Source organism: Cervus elaphus, chromosome 15 (genome assembly GCF_910594005.1).
Source record: "Cervus elaphus chromosome 15, mCerEla1.1, whole genome shotgun sequence".
NCBI classification, from domain to species: Eukaryota; Metazoa; Chordata; class Mammalia; order Artiodactyla; family Cervidae; genus Cervus; species Cervus elaphus.
The window spans coordinates 32998471-33011200 of record NC_057829.1 but is presented as its reverse complement, the minus strand read 5'-3'; the positions used below and the strand labels follow the sequence as shown (position 1 = coordinate 33011200).

Below are 12730 nucleotides of genomic sequence, written 5' to 3'. Positions count from 1 at the left end.
ATGTTGAGGTCTGACAGAAAACAACAAAATTCTGTAAAGCAATTATCCTTCAATAAAAAAAAAATTTCCATCAAGTTAAAAACAGAGAAAATAATAAAACCAGCGTACCGCCAGCTTCCTTCTTATACTAGCAACACACTGTCAATATTATTTCATTTCTAACATGCTCATGCCTACCAACCCGTGACCCCCAAGTTATTTTGAAGCAAGTTCAAGATTTCATGTCATTTTACCCATGAAATTTTAGACTATATCTCTAAAAAATAACTCAAAATCTTAACCACAATTCCGTTATCAAAAGCTAAAAAAAATTATTATTTTATATAATCAGAAAAAAAAGCAGAGACATCACTTTGCTGACAAAGGTCTGTGTAGTCAAAGCTGTGGTTTTTCAAGTAGTCATGGATGGATGTGAGAGTTGGATCATAAAGAAGGCTGAGTGCCAAAGAACTGATGCTTTCAAACTGTGGTGCTGGAGAAGACTCTTGAAAGTCCCTTGGACAGCAAGGAGGTCAAACCAGTCAATTCTAAAGCAAATCAACCCTGAATATTAATTGGAAGGACTGATGCTAAAGCTGAAATTTCAGTACTCTGGCCACCTGATGTGAAGAGCTGGCTCATTGCAAAAGACCCTGATTCTGGGAAAGATTAAGGACAAGAGGAGAAGGGAGCAACAGAGGATGAGAGGGTTGGATGGCATCACTGACTCAATGGACATGAGTTTGAGCAAACTTGGAGATAGTGAAGGACAGGGAAGCCTGGTGTGCAGCAGTCCATGGGGTTACAAAGAGTCAGAAATGACTTAGCGACTGAATAACAACCTTTAAGGATACAATAATAAGAATGTTGTCTGACATCTAATCAAAGACAGTAGACTCCAGAAGTCATTGGAATGGCTTCTGTAAAATGCTGAAAGAAAAAAAATTATTCAAAATATATACTTCAAAGATGAAAGAAAATTAGATATTTTCCCACAGAAAAAAGCTGAGAGAACATGGCTCTTGCTGACTTTCATTACAAGGAATCATAAAAAGTTCTCAGGCAAAATGGAAATGATTTTTTTACAGGAAGAACAATTTTTCATTATTTTATTATTATGTTTAGCATCTTTGCATATCATTATTTATCTGGAATTCTGAATATTTTCCTAGGATTTATACCCTAAAGTGGAATTACTAAGGACAAATAATATTATTAGAAATGTTATTTTTACAACAACAGAAATTGCTAGTTCAGTTCAGTTCAGTCACTCAGTTGTGTCTGACTCTTTGTGACCCCATGAACCACAGCACACCAGGCCTCCCTGTCCATCACCAACCGCTGGAGTCTACTCAAACCCATGTCCATTGAGTTGGTGATGTCATCCAACCATCTCATCCTCTGTTGTCCCCCCTTCTCCTGCCCTCAATCTTCCACAGCATCAGGGTCTTTTCAAATGAATAAGCTCTTTGCATCAGGTGGCCAAAGTACTGGAGTTTCAGCTTCAGCATCAGTCCTTCCAATGAACACCCAGGACTGATCTGCTTTAGGATGGACTGGTTGGATATCCTTGCAGTCCAAGGGACTCTCAAGAGTCTTCTCCAACACCACAGTTCAAAAGCATCAATTCTTCGGTGCTCAGCTTTCTTTATAGTCCAACTCTCACATCCATACATGACTACTGGAAAAATCATAGCCTTGACTAGACGGACCTTTGTGGAGAAAGTAATGTCTCTACTTTTTAATATGCTGTTTAGGTTGGTCATAACTTTCCTTCCAAGGAGTAAGTGTCTTTTAATTTCATGGCTGCAATCACCATCTGCAGTGATTTTGGAGCCAAAAAAATAAAGTCAGCCACTGTTTCCACTGTCTCCCCATCTGTTTCCCATGAAGTGATGGGACCAGATGCCATGATCTTAGTTTTCTGAATGTTGAGCTTTAAGCCAATTTTTTCACTCTCCTCTTTGACTTTCATCAAAAAACTCTTTAGTTCTTCTTCACTTTCTGCCATAAGGGTGGTGTCATCTGCATATCTGAGACTATTGATATTTCTCCCAGCAATCTTGATTCCAGCTTGTGCTTCTTCCAGCTCAGCATTTCTCATGATGTACTGTGCATATAAGTTAAATAAGCAGGGTGACAATATAGAGTCTTGACATACTCCATTTCCTATTTGGAACCAGTCTGTTGTTCCATGTCCAGTTCTAACTGTTGCCTCCTGACCAGCATACAGGTTTCTCAAGAGGCAGGTCAGGTGGTCTGGTATTCCATCTCCTTCAGAATTTTCCAGTTTATTGTGAACTGCTAGTAAATTGATCTATCTCTTTGCCAAATTTCCCTCAGTATATTGAGGGCTATCGTCAGTGTGAACTCACTGTGAGTTACAAGTTTAAAGAAGCCTATATTAATAATTGCAACTAAAATGCATCAGCCTTATTTCCTTCATCACTTCAGAAAAGTTTTCAGCTGAGTAGGCAGGTACAGACAACTCTTCACTTTAAGACAATGGTCCTCAACTCTGAACATTAGCATCTCCTATTTCATAGAAATATTATTAATTCTTAAAATTGAATGCTTTAATGTGAATTGATATGAATTCAGTTTAGTATGAATCCTCAAGGACAGACATGCACATCTATATATCTATATTTTTAGAAATTCTCACGTAATTCCAGTGTGTAGTCAGGCTTAAAGGATCACTGCTTTAAAAATTTTAAAAGTTTGGTCAGTGTTTAGTAGCCAGATGAATTTTAACTGTTGACCTGTGAAGTACCTTTGACTTTTGCTTTCTTAGGACTTGGATTTACTTCTGATCATAGTTATTCTTCAAAACTAGGATTGGTGGATAAAATACAAGATGCTCAATTAAATTTGAATTTCAGATAAACAGCCAATCATTTTTTAGAGAATGTATGTCCCAAGTATTGCAGGTGATATGCTTATCCTAAAAATGATTGGTTGTTTACATGAAATTCAAATTTAACTGGATAGTTTGTGTTTTTATTTGCTAAATCTGCTGTGCTCATCATAGTTACCCTTCAGGACACTCTCGATTTTCTGTGATATTTTCCTGCTCTTGCTGAGGACTGGTGTTGGGACTGTTCGTTTTATGTAGATGTTTGTATCTATAGTAGATTTCAGCTTCATTTTCTCTCTGCCCAGGGCAGAAAACTACATTCATCAGACTTCTGAAATCAGTCCACAAAGAAACTTTCAATATGCTCCATGAAGTCTTGGTGGCCCCGTGGCTCGTCCTAACATCTGTTGTGGGAAGCTTTTCTTTGGTGTAGGAAAGGGTTCCCAATGGCCAAAAGGTTTGTAATCGCCTCTTTAGACAGAAAGAATCTTCTGGAGCTTCTGCCTGCTGGTGAACAGAATGTGTGGTGTGGGGTAGGTTCAGACAGCAGTCACTGGAACTGTGTGATAGCTGTGTGCAGGTAAGGGGAGCTGATGCCCATTACCCCGGGAAAACAGTACAATGGGGCATGGTTTTTGTTTTGTTTTCGAGTGTGTGTGAGTGTGTGTGTGTGTGTGTGTGTGTGTGTGTGTGTGTGTGTGTGTATGTGTGTGTGAGTGTGTGTGTTTAAAAAAATGTTGCTTTTCCCTTAAGTCAGTCAGTCTCAGAGGGGGTCAACCAAATTGTACAAGTTGCCCTGGGGTGGGCGGAGGGAGAGGTGTCTCCTGTGTATAAAGGTATTTGGACCTTAAATTTAGTGGCTCCCTGAGACTTGAAGTCAGGGGCACCTGGTGAGATGCAAATGAAAAGAGACCGGCTAGAAAGCAAAGGGGAGTCTGGAAGCCATGTTGGATTCAGAGCTTGCCACCCCTAGAGTGATCTGGTGAATGCCAGCTAAGCACATGGATGAGAACTGGAGAACTGAAGTCTCAGAGCCCCACCAGGGGACCGCACTGTAGCTCCGCGGGAAACTGAGCCAGTAAGAACGGCACCAGCACACCACCTGAAACAGAAAGAGTGACTTTCAATAGTGACATCTTGTGGTGGCATCTCACAATGGCAGCAGGGAGCTGAGCTTTTTCTTTATCCACCTGGTGCCAGGCAGCAGGACCCATAGGCTTTTTAGTGCAGGGGAGGAGGGAGGGCTTCAGAGGGAGAGCCTGGACTTTCTGTACAGAAGGGTAGGTGGGTGCTGGACAGTTATGGCAAGCGGCTCAACTGGGTTCGTATCCTTGTTCTGCCCCTATGAGGAATTCACAAGTTACTGCATCTCTTTCTGCTATAGCTTCTTTATCTGCAGAATGAGGATAATAATAGTACCTATCTCCTGAGGCTGTTGTGAGGATTACATGAGTTATGCATGCTAGAATAGTGCTTGGACATAATGAGTGCTCAGGAAATTGTGCAGGCTGATGTTATTGCTGTTAGGAAAGATAAAAAGAGATGAGACGATGTTGGTGCCCAAGTGAGCTGACACCATAACAAGCTCAGAGAAAGAAGCCATAGTTCTCGCTCTGCAGATGGTGTGCTGAGTTTCAGAGATGAAAGTTACTGGCCCAAGTGCATGTCACGTGATTTGATGGACATGATTTGAACTCTGGTCGTCTAATCTGACTTGTGTTTTCCTTGAAGCTTGAAATGACCTAACCAGAAACCAGGTCTCTGTGATTCTTTAAGCATGATAGGAATCAGATCCAATGTTATTTTTATGGCAAATGAATCTGAAGCTGAAGTGAACTCCATGGAAGAAAGAAAAGCCCCATTTATATGACCTCTGATTTTTTATCCTTGATCCATTGTTTCTCTTCCATCTTCACTGCCTCTGCCTCGGCATAACCCTCGTCTCTCACCTGAACTCTATAGTCATCTCCTAACCCCCTGGTCCTTCTCCCCTCTGTGCATCTAGAAGCATGGTCCTTCTAAACCGTACCCCTGTCTCGAGCCTTCCAGTGTCTCCTCACCTCCTCTGAGACTGTCCGGACAGTTGAGCTGTGTGCAGTCAAACCCCAGTCTCCTCAGACTCTTTTCCTGCTACTCTCCCCAGAGCTGGGTTCTCTTTCTTTCTCTAATCAAAGCATTTGGACCCTTCTGTAGTACCACTCACTGTGCTGTATTGTAACCATTGTTTGCGTTCAGTGGTTCCAGGAGACTGTGTATTCTTTGAATGTAGAGATCATATCTGACCCCCTGGTGTCCCTCAGTGTCTGGTAGATTATCATGCTAGGAAGTGTTGATGAAGGGGACCCATCACCCGTGGGCTTATTTAGGTTGCAGAGGTGGCCACTCCTTGAGCTTAGGGTAAAATGCAACTCCTTAGTGCATTATGGGTGGTATGAAACAGATGGGAAGAAAACAAATGGCCCTTATACACTATATTGGTGTGAAAATGCTGTATCTTTCAAGGAACCTGAAACATTGCAGTCTGGCTCTGTACAAGAGCTCTTCAGTCAATAAACCAGACAAACCAAAAGTTTATAATTGCCAGAACTTATCAAGGTACTTTGTGGTGATATCAGCAACAGCTGAAGTTGGAAAGCTTAGAGGCAGATCCCAAAAGGCAGTGACAGCCAGAGCCCTGGGGTTCTCTGAGGGGCTGTATGGGCATGAGGGGGACCCACGGCAGCCCAGCAAGCCTGCCAAGCTGACTGCCTGGCTTTAATCCCAGCTTGGTTACACTGGCTGTGTGCCCTGGGCAACCTGCTCCACCTCTCTGTGACAAAGTTTACTGTTTACCATCAGATCAGATCTGTCTCCTGAGCAGACTAGTTCATGAGGCAATATGCCCCCTTTTCCCATCTGTCCCTTGCCTCACCACCTCTGTTTCTCATGGTAGAGTCGATCCTTCTCCAGCAGATCTTCCCCACCCAGGAATTGAGCCGGGGTCTCCTGCATTGCAGCTGGATTCTTTACCAGCTAAGCTATTAGGGAAGCCTGTAGTCGAGAGAGCACTGGGTTTTAAGATGGGAGGGGACCTGGTTTCTGGATCCTGATTGTCATCTATCAACTCCATGAACCTCTTGGGGCCCAGGGTCTTCAGTTAAATAAGATGGTTGGACTAAGGCGATTGCTCAGCATCATCCAGCTCCAGATTCTTTGTCGTGTCATCTCTTCCCGCATCACTGACGCAGAGCTGACCATTCATTAGCCCCTTGAAGAGGGTGGCAAGGGGAGCCCCCATCTGCTGTGGCTGAGGGAGGCTCAAGAGTACCAGGGTCCACGTGACATCATTGAGATGCGACGCCAGCTGCTCAGCTTGTGAGTCCCGCCGCCCCACCTGGCCGCTGCTGATGCAGAGGGTCTGAATGTTCCTAATGGGGTAGGCGATGGTCACTCCTTGGGTGTCCCGTGTGGGCTCAGGGGATCTTGTCCAGTTGCCGGTTAAGCAGCATTTCAGCAAAACGGAGACTGGCCTCTTGCTTGTCTTGCACACTTGGGGGGAGTAGGGTGCGGGGGCTGGGAGCGTGTGAACCCTCAAGACACCAACCAGGGATTCGTGGAACCTGTCCTGTCAGGGACCCAAGTCTTCAGTTTTTCTCCAATACTATGAGCTTCCCCATCTCCAAATCATTTCTTTCTTAAAAAAGAAAATTGCTTCAGTTAGCTAGAGTCAGTTTCTGTTTCTTAGAATTAAAGAGCCCACTGACACTGGATGGGAAGGATTTGGTCAGATGACTCACGGGCCTCTTTCAGCCCGGCACGTATTGAATGAGTGAGTCAATAAATGACAGATTGATGGAATGAAACCAGCTCTCCTCTAGGCTGAGCTCGGAGAGAAAGTAAAATTAGGGCGGCGGGGGGCGGGAAGAAGAAGGTGAGGAATGTGACTCCATGCGAACTCCAACCAGACTGAGAAGCTTGTTGCTTGGACCAGGACTCGGATGAACACCAGGAAACCTGCCCCAGCGAGAGCTTCTTTGTTGACTGATTGGTGACCTTAGGAAAGTCATGTCACCTCCCTAGATTCCATTTTTCTCTCTCAAAAAGAAAGGATTATTTCATGCTCTTTGCTCATCCCTCTTCTGTAGCTAAATGAAAATGCACGCATGAATAACAGCAGGCTTCGGGCAGCCCGCGTGGAGCGCTTCCTGTTGGGCTGTGAGAGATTTGAGGAAGCCGTTTCCATCTTGGTAATTGGGGCCAGATGCTTCAATGCAGACCCTGCTGACTCATCAACAGCTCTGCCTTCCTCCAGGCTGGGCTGGGGTCAGTTCTGAGCTGGTACCATCTGCCTTCACAGAAGCGCTTTGCCAGGGGGGTGCAGAGGAGGGCGGCGTAGGAACACATATTTAGGGAGAGCACAGTCGGAATTCTGAAGGATGGGGAGTTTTCTAGCTGGTGTGAAGATTTACTGGAAATAAATCACGATTTCTAAGAAGAAATTGGATAAATGAGTGTCTACACACGGAATTCAGAAGGGCTATGAAACTCATATGCGTTTGGAACAGGAAATGTTCCACAGCGCCCGTGCACGATGTTTTCCTGGCTGTTTGGGGGCTGTCTTGGGGCTGCAGGACCAAGCTCATGAACCGGACTGTACTGAGGTTTGGGAAGGTGGGCTGACGGCTCGCTTAACCTCGTGGCCTTTGGTGCTTTCTGCTTCCCCCGCCTTCTGTTTGACTCCATCATTCTTCCTGGTCCCCCATTCTTCCAGTTTCAGCCACTTTTTCTGCATGCTGCCTTTTCTCCAAGAACCCATTTTGGTTGCAAATGACTGACACTCAGCCAGAGCAACTTGGGGACACAGAGAGATTCTATTGGCTCTTAAAGTCAAGTCCTAAATTTGAACAACCAAATCTCCCCAAGAGAAGGGTACAGCTGGGCTTCAGGAATGGCTGGAACCAGGGCTCGAATCTGCTGGCGGTCTCATCTTTGCTTTTCTCTGTGATGGTTTCACTGTCTCTCACCATAGACCAGCTTCTGCCACGTCCTGCATGGGAAACACAGCTGCCAACAGGGCCCTCGGCTCACTTTTTGCAGTTCCCACGACTGGAGAGGGGCTGGCGTTTACTTTGGATCCCAAGGTAAATTAAGTAGGAAACCCAGTTGACTAAAAATCACAGCTTAAAATCATGCCTGTCGTAGCTCTGCCAATGACTACTATATGACCTTGCAAAATTTACTTTGCCTCTCTGAACACCAGTTTTCTCATCTAAAGGATGGGGATGAACAGAGTTCCCAGATCAGAGGCAGTTATCACCTAGTAGTTGGGAATAGAGAGGCTCTGGGGCCAGACTGCCCTGTTCCAATCCTAGTTTTGCTGCTTAGAAGCAGTGTGACCTGGGGCTGGTCCCCCAATCTCTGGGTGCCCTAGCTTCCTCATCTCTAAAATAGGAGCAATAATAGCACTTAGTCCTGGGGCTGTTTGAAGATTAAGGAAGTTCCCTTACCCAAAGAACGTGGCACAGTGAGTGCATCTCCCAAGCCATCAGTGCTGGCATCTGTCTGCTCCTTGCTGCCTCTATAGCTCTTGATGACTTTTTTCAGTGTCTCTCCATGGCTGCAGCTTAAGTAAAACAGACAGTGACTTGATTACTCAGCTGGTGGCCACTCTAGTCCTCTTACTGCTACTCAAGAACATGAGTAAGAACCAAGGTGTTCTTATAGGAATAAACTTGAATCTCTTCTAATTTATATTTTAAAAGTGATTGTTCTTGAGCCCTGGTTCCCTCTTATTAGTGGATTACTTTTAAGGACAGATTCTGAGCCCTGTGTCAAGTGGTTCACATCCATCATTTAATCGTCACAACAACACAGCAAGGCAAGTGTTCTTAGCCCTGTTTTACAGACTCAGGACGTGTGCCTCGGAGGAGAACAGTAACTTCCTAGAGATCACATGTCTGGCTTGTGGAGAAGCTGAGATTCAAAGCTAGGACCTCGCAACTGCTTCTCCCACTCTGAGTTGCAGGCCTGCTTGCACATGAGCTAATCCTCTGCTGGTTGGGGTTTCGTCTTGTTCACCTGGGGCCCAGCAGCTTTCTCAGGGTAGATGATAGACTCTGAGTGTTGGACATCGTGCCTCAAGCCTCAGTCCCCTCCTATCTCTCCCAGAGGTCAGGGGACTCAGCAGGGGCTCTGCAAAAGCCCCCTGACTCTGGAGACATGGGTGGAGGAGACAGATGAAAAGGAGCATGTCAGTCCTGTTTCCCACCAGGAGGTGGCGCCAGCCTACTGGCCAGGCCAGGTCACCAGAGCTGCTGTCCCCAGCCTGGAGCTGGCAGTGCAGCTTCAGGCCTCCGCAGAGCCCTCGCCTGGAGGAGCACTGGAGAAGCACCAGTTATTGGCATTACCTAGGGGGCGAGTGGCAAGGAGAGAGACCTAGGGGAGCAGCAAGACAGCCACAGGGAGTGCAGCTAATGTGCACCAAGGGCTCAGGGCTCCTGCTTCCCTGGGGACTGCCAGGATGGCCATACAGCCCCAGCCCTGCGGTGCTCGGGGAGCTGGGCCACCCTGAGCCAGGCATCAGGATTTTTCTGAGCCTGAGATGCTCTGAGCACAGCCAATACCCTGAATGTGAACAGCAAGAAGTAATAACTGAAGCATATCCCAGCACAGGGCTGGGGCTGTGTGTGTGTGTGTGGAGGGGTGGTGGGGAGAGGACCCTGGAACCCAGGCCTTCAATCATGGAGGGCTGCATATCAGGCCTGGGACATAATGTCCAAATCAGAGCATGTGTACGATGAGGGAACCTCCCTGACAGGATGCTCGACAGGCCGAAACAACTCCTGTTGTGAACTATGTTTGATGAACCATCGTTCCATAAGGTAACTACCGCATGTCTTCACATGTGTGCGTGCCAGGGCTTCAGGACAGAAGAGGTCTGAGCCTCCTCCACCTCTCAGAGCCCAGTGCACTCAGGGTCCCCGGCCCCGCCGTCTTTCTGCACAAGGAACCTCGAGGTCCTTGACTCTAGTCTGAGTGGTCTTCCTTCACCTGGCAGGAGGGAACTATGTGACTCCAAGGTCCCCTCTATCTCTATTTCCTTAAAAAATCAAATGTAGAATCCTCTTCAGAGATGTGGGGCTACTGAGAGCCACCTGATTTAGGACTACTATTTATCCATTCACTCCATTCATTCATTCAGTAATGACCAATCACCTCCATGTGCCAGGATTCCTGTCAGGGGCTGAACTCGACAGATCCAGCCCACTGCTTCAGCAGGCTCTGAGGTTTAATGGGGGAAACAGGCAGTTGAGAAGGCAATTGCTACACAGTATGAGAAGTGCCCCAGTGGCGGAAGTACACAAGAAATATCATGGAGAGCTTCCTGGAGGAAGAGGCATCTAAGGCAAGGGGGAGTCAGCTTGGCTTGAGAAGTGAGGGGTGGAATTGGACAGAGGGCTTCAGTACCTCCTTGTTTAGCGGGTGGAAGGCCGGGTTTTTTCTCCTCCCTTGGTTACTCTCATCACAGGGACCCACAACCTGCAGTGGCAGGAAGTCCACTTCCATCTGTCCATGTCACTGCAGTGTCTTGTGCAGAAGAATCAAGAATCTCAAAGGGACTTCCCTGGTGGTCCAGTGGTTAAGACTCCATGCTTCCAATACAGAGAGCACAGGTTTGATCCCTGGTTGGGGAACTAAGATCCCACATGCTGCATGCTGTGGCCAAAAATAAAATGTATTTAAAGATATTAAATTTCATAGTAATCTGATATAATCATTTATTTAAAAATACATGAACAATCTTTAAGTCTATTCAGTACATCTTATAAAATTTCATTCTAACGTTTTTTATTCTTGAAAGTCTTATTATAGATTACTTTATCTTGCATCTCTGCAATAAAATTAAACACACACAAATTAAAAAAAATTTTTTATTTCTTGTGATCACATCCTAGATTAAGCTATATTATAATTTTATTGAATATACAAGTGAGCAAAGCCATATAAGTAAATTAAAATTTTTATAAATGATAAGTATAAATGTAAAAAAGGAAATTCATTTCTTAATAATGTAAACTGAGCATTTAAATATTAATTGGTTCATTTATCCATTGTGGAATATTACTAAGTGCTACAATGAGAAAGAGTCAGTTAATTTCTTTTTTTATGGAATATTTTTATAGAGGTAAGCACTGGAAAGTTTTGTTCACATAAACAATAGCAATGGATGTATTTTATTGTAACATTGTCATATATATCATTCTTGGAACTTTTTATGAATGACATTCTTAAAAATCACTTAATGATCTATCATCAAAAACCACTTTTAACATTACATCAGCTAATAGTTTGACTAATTCCTCAAGTTTTGTTGAAAGCCAAGAATTAGAAATCATTGATTTGCAAAGGATTTGCAACCCAATCATTAGAGTAATTAATGTTCTCAGTTTCTGGGAAGTATATCAAAAAGGCTATATACCGAGACCTATCAAATAACTGTTAATTATCCTCTCATTCCTTTACAGAGGAACTTTTTTAAAAACTGATATTCCCAAAAAGAGTTGGGAAATATGCAAGCATAAATTTCAATTTACCTTTATCATCTTCACATTTTTGATGAAATGCTTTTGTCTCAGTGAACGCTTTAAACACATTTACATCTAAACCTTGGAAAATGTTCACCAGATATTCTAGGTGCAAAGCTACTTGTCATTGTCCAACCGATTAACCAAGTCAAGTTTACTTATTTCAAAATATGACACACAGGAAACTTCACTATGTAGAATTTTATAGGTCAATAAATAACGAAAAAGCAAACACTATTTGCTCTTTGCTGGCTTCCCGGAAGCCCCACCTCATGCCTCTTCTGAGTCATACCACCTTCCCTTTGTCCTGGAGGGTTCCACTATCCTCACTTTATGCTGTTCATGCTTCTTTATAATTTGCCATATATGGGTATTCACCCCTGAACAATACAGTATTGCTTAATTCTGATTTTTTATAAATAGAAACGTACTGTATGTTTTTAAAGAATGTCTTAATTTTGTTTGAGAAATCCAACATACATTTATATGCAATGGCAGTCTGCTACATTTTCCTTTTGGTATAGTTGTCCATTGTTTGAAGTTACCACATTATATTTATCCATTCTGCTATTAATGAACATTTGAGTAATTTTTGTTTTGGAACTGTAAGAATCATGTTTCTATGAATAGGTATTTGGTTCAACCTAGAAGTAGAATTGCTGAATTCTAGGGTAGTCCTATCTTCAATTGCAGTATGCGGTGCCAACCTGTTTTCTAAAGTGGCCATACCAAAATTATACCTCTACTCTGAACATGAGAATTCCTTTTGCTTCACATCCTCACCCACACTTGGAGTGATCAGTTTGAATAGTACACATTTGTGTATTTTTGTAATTCCTGGATATTTGTCATTCTTTGTACTTTTGTACATTCTGGTGGGTATAGAGTGATATCTCACAGTGATTTTAATTTGCATTTCTCTGATACTGAATGGACCTGAGCTTCTTCTGTGAATTGCTTGTTCAAGACTCTTACCATTTTTCTCTTGGAATGTTTGCTTCTTGATCTTTTGTAGAAGTTCTTTTTGTATTTTGGATATGATCCCAATACCACTTATATGTGTTGCAAAGATCCTTTCTAGCTTTTAAATGGTTGTTTTTAATGGAAATGTTCTTAATTTAATGGAATCCAAACAGTGGTCTTTTCCTCATTTGTTACAGCTATCTGTATCCCAATTAAGAAATTTTCTCCTACATTGGAGCCATGAAGACAGTCTCCCATATTATGTTATAGAAGCTTTATTGTTTTCTTTTACCTTTAGGTTTAGAATACACCTGGAGTTGATTTTTGTATGAAGTGTGAAGTGTTATTTCATCCCCCTTTCCAAAGA

The 12730-nt window shown here is 43.6% G+C and overlaps 1 long non-coding RNA gene across 1 annotated transcript; it reads right to left on the bottom strand.

The window, feature by feature from the left end:
• Positions 1–2173: 2173 nt before the first annotated feature.
• On the bottom strand, positions 2174–11521 carry LOC122708752. Its single transcript, XR_006345297.1, has 4 exons — positions 11410–11521; positions 10283–10531; positions 8323–8438; positions 2174–3938 (listed from the first exon to the last, which is right to left on the bottom strand). It is a non-coding gene; the product is annotated as an uncharacterized LOC122708752 (long non-coding RNA).
• Positions 11522–12730: the final 1209 nt, after the last annotated feature.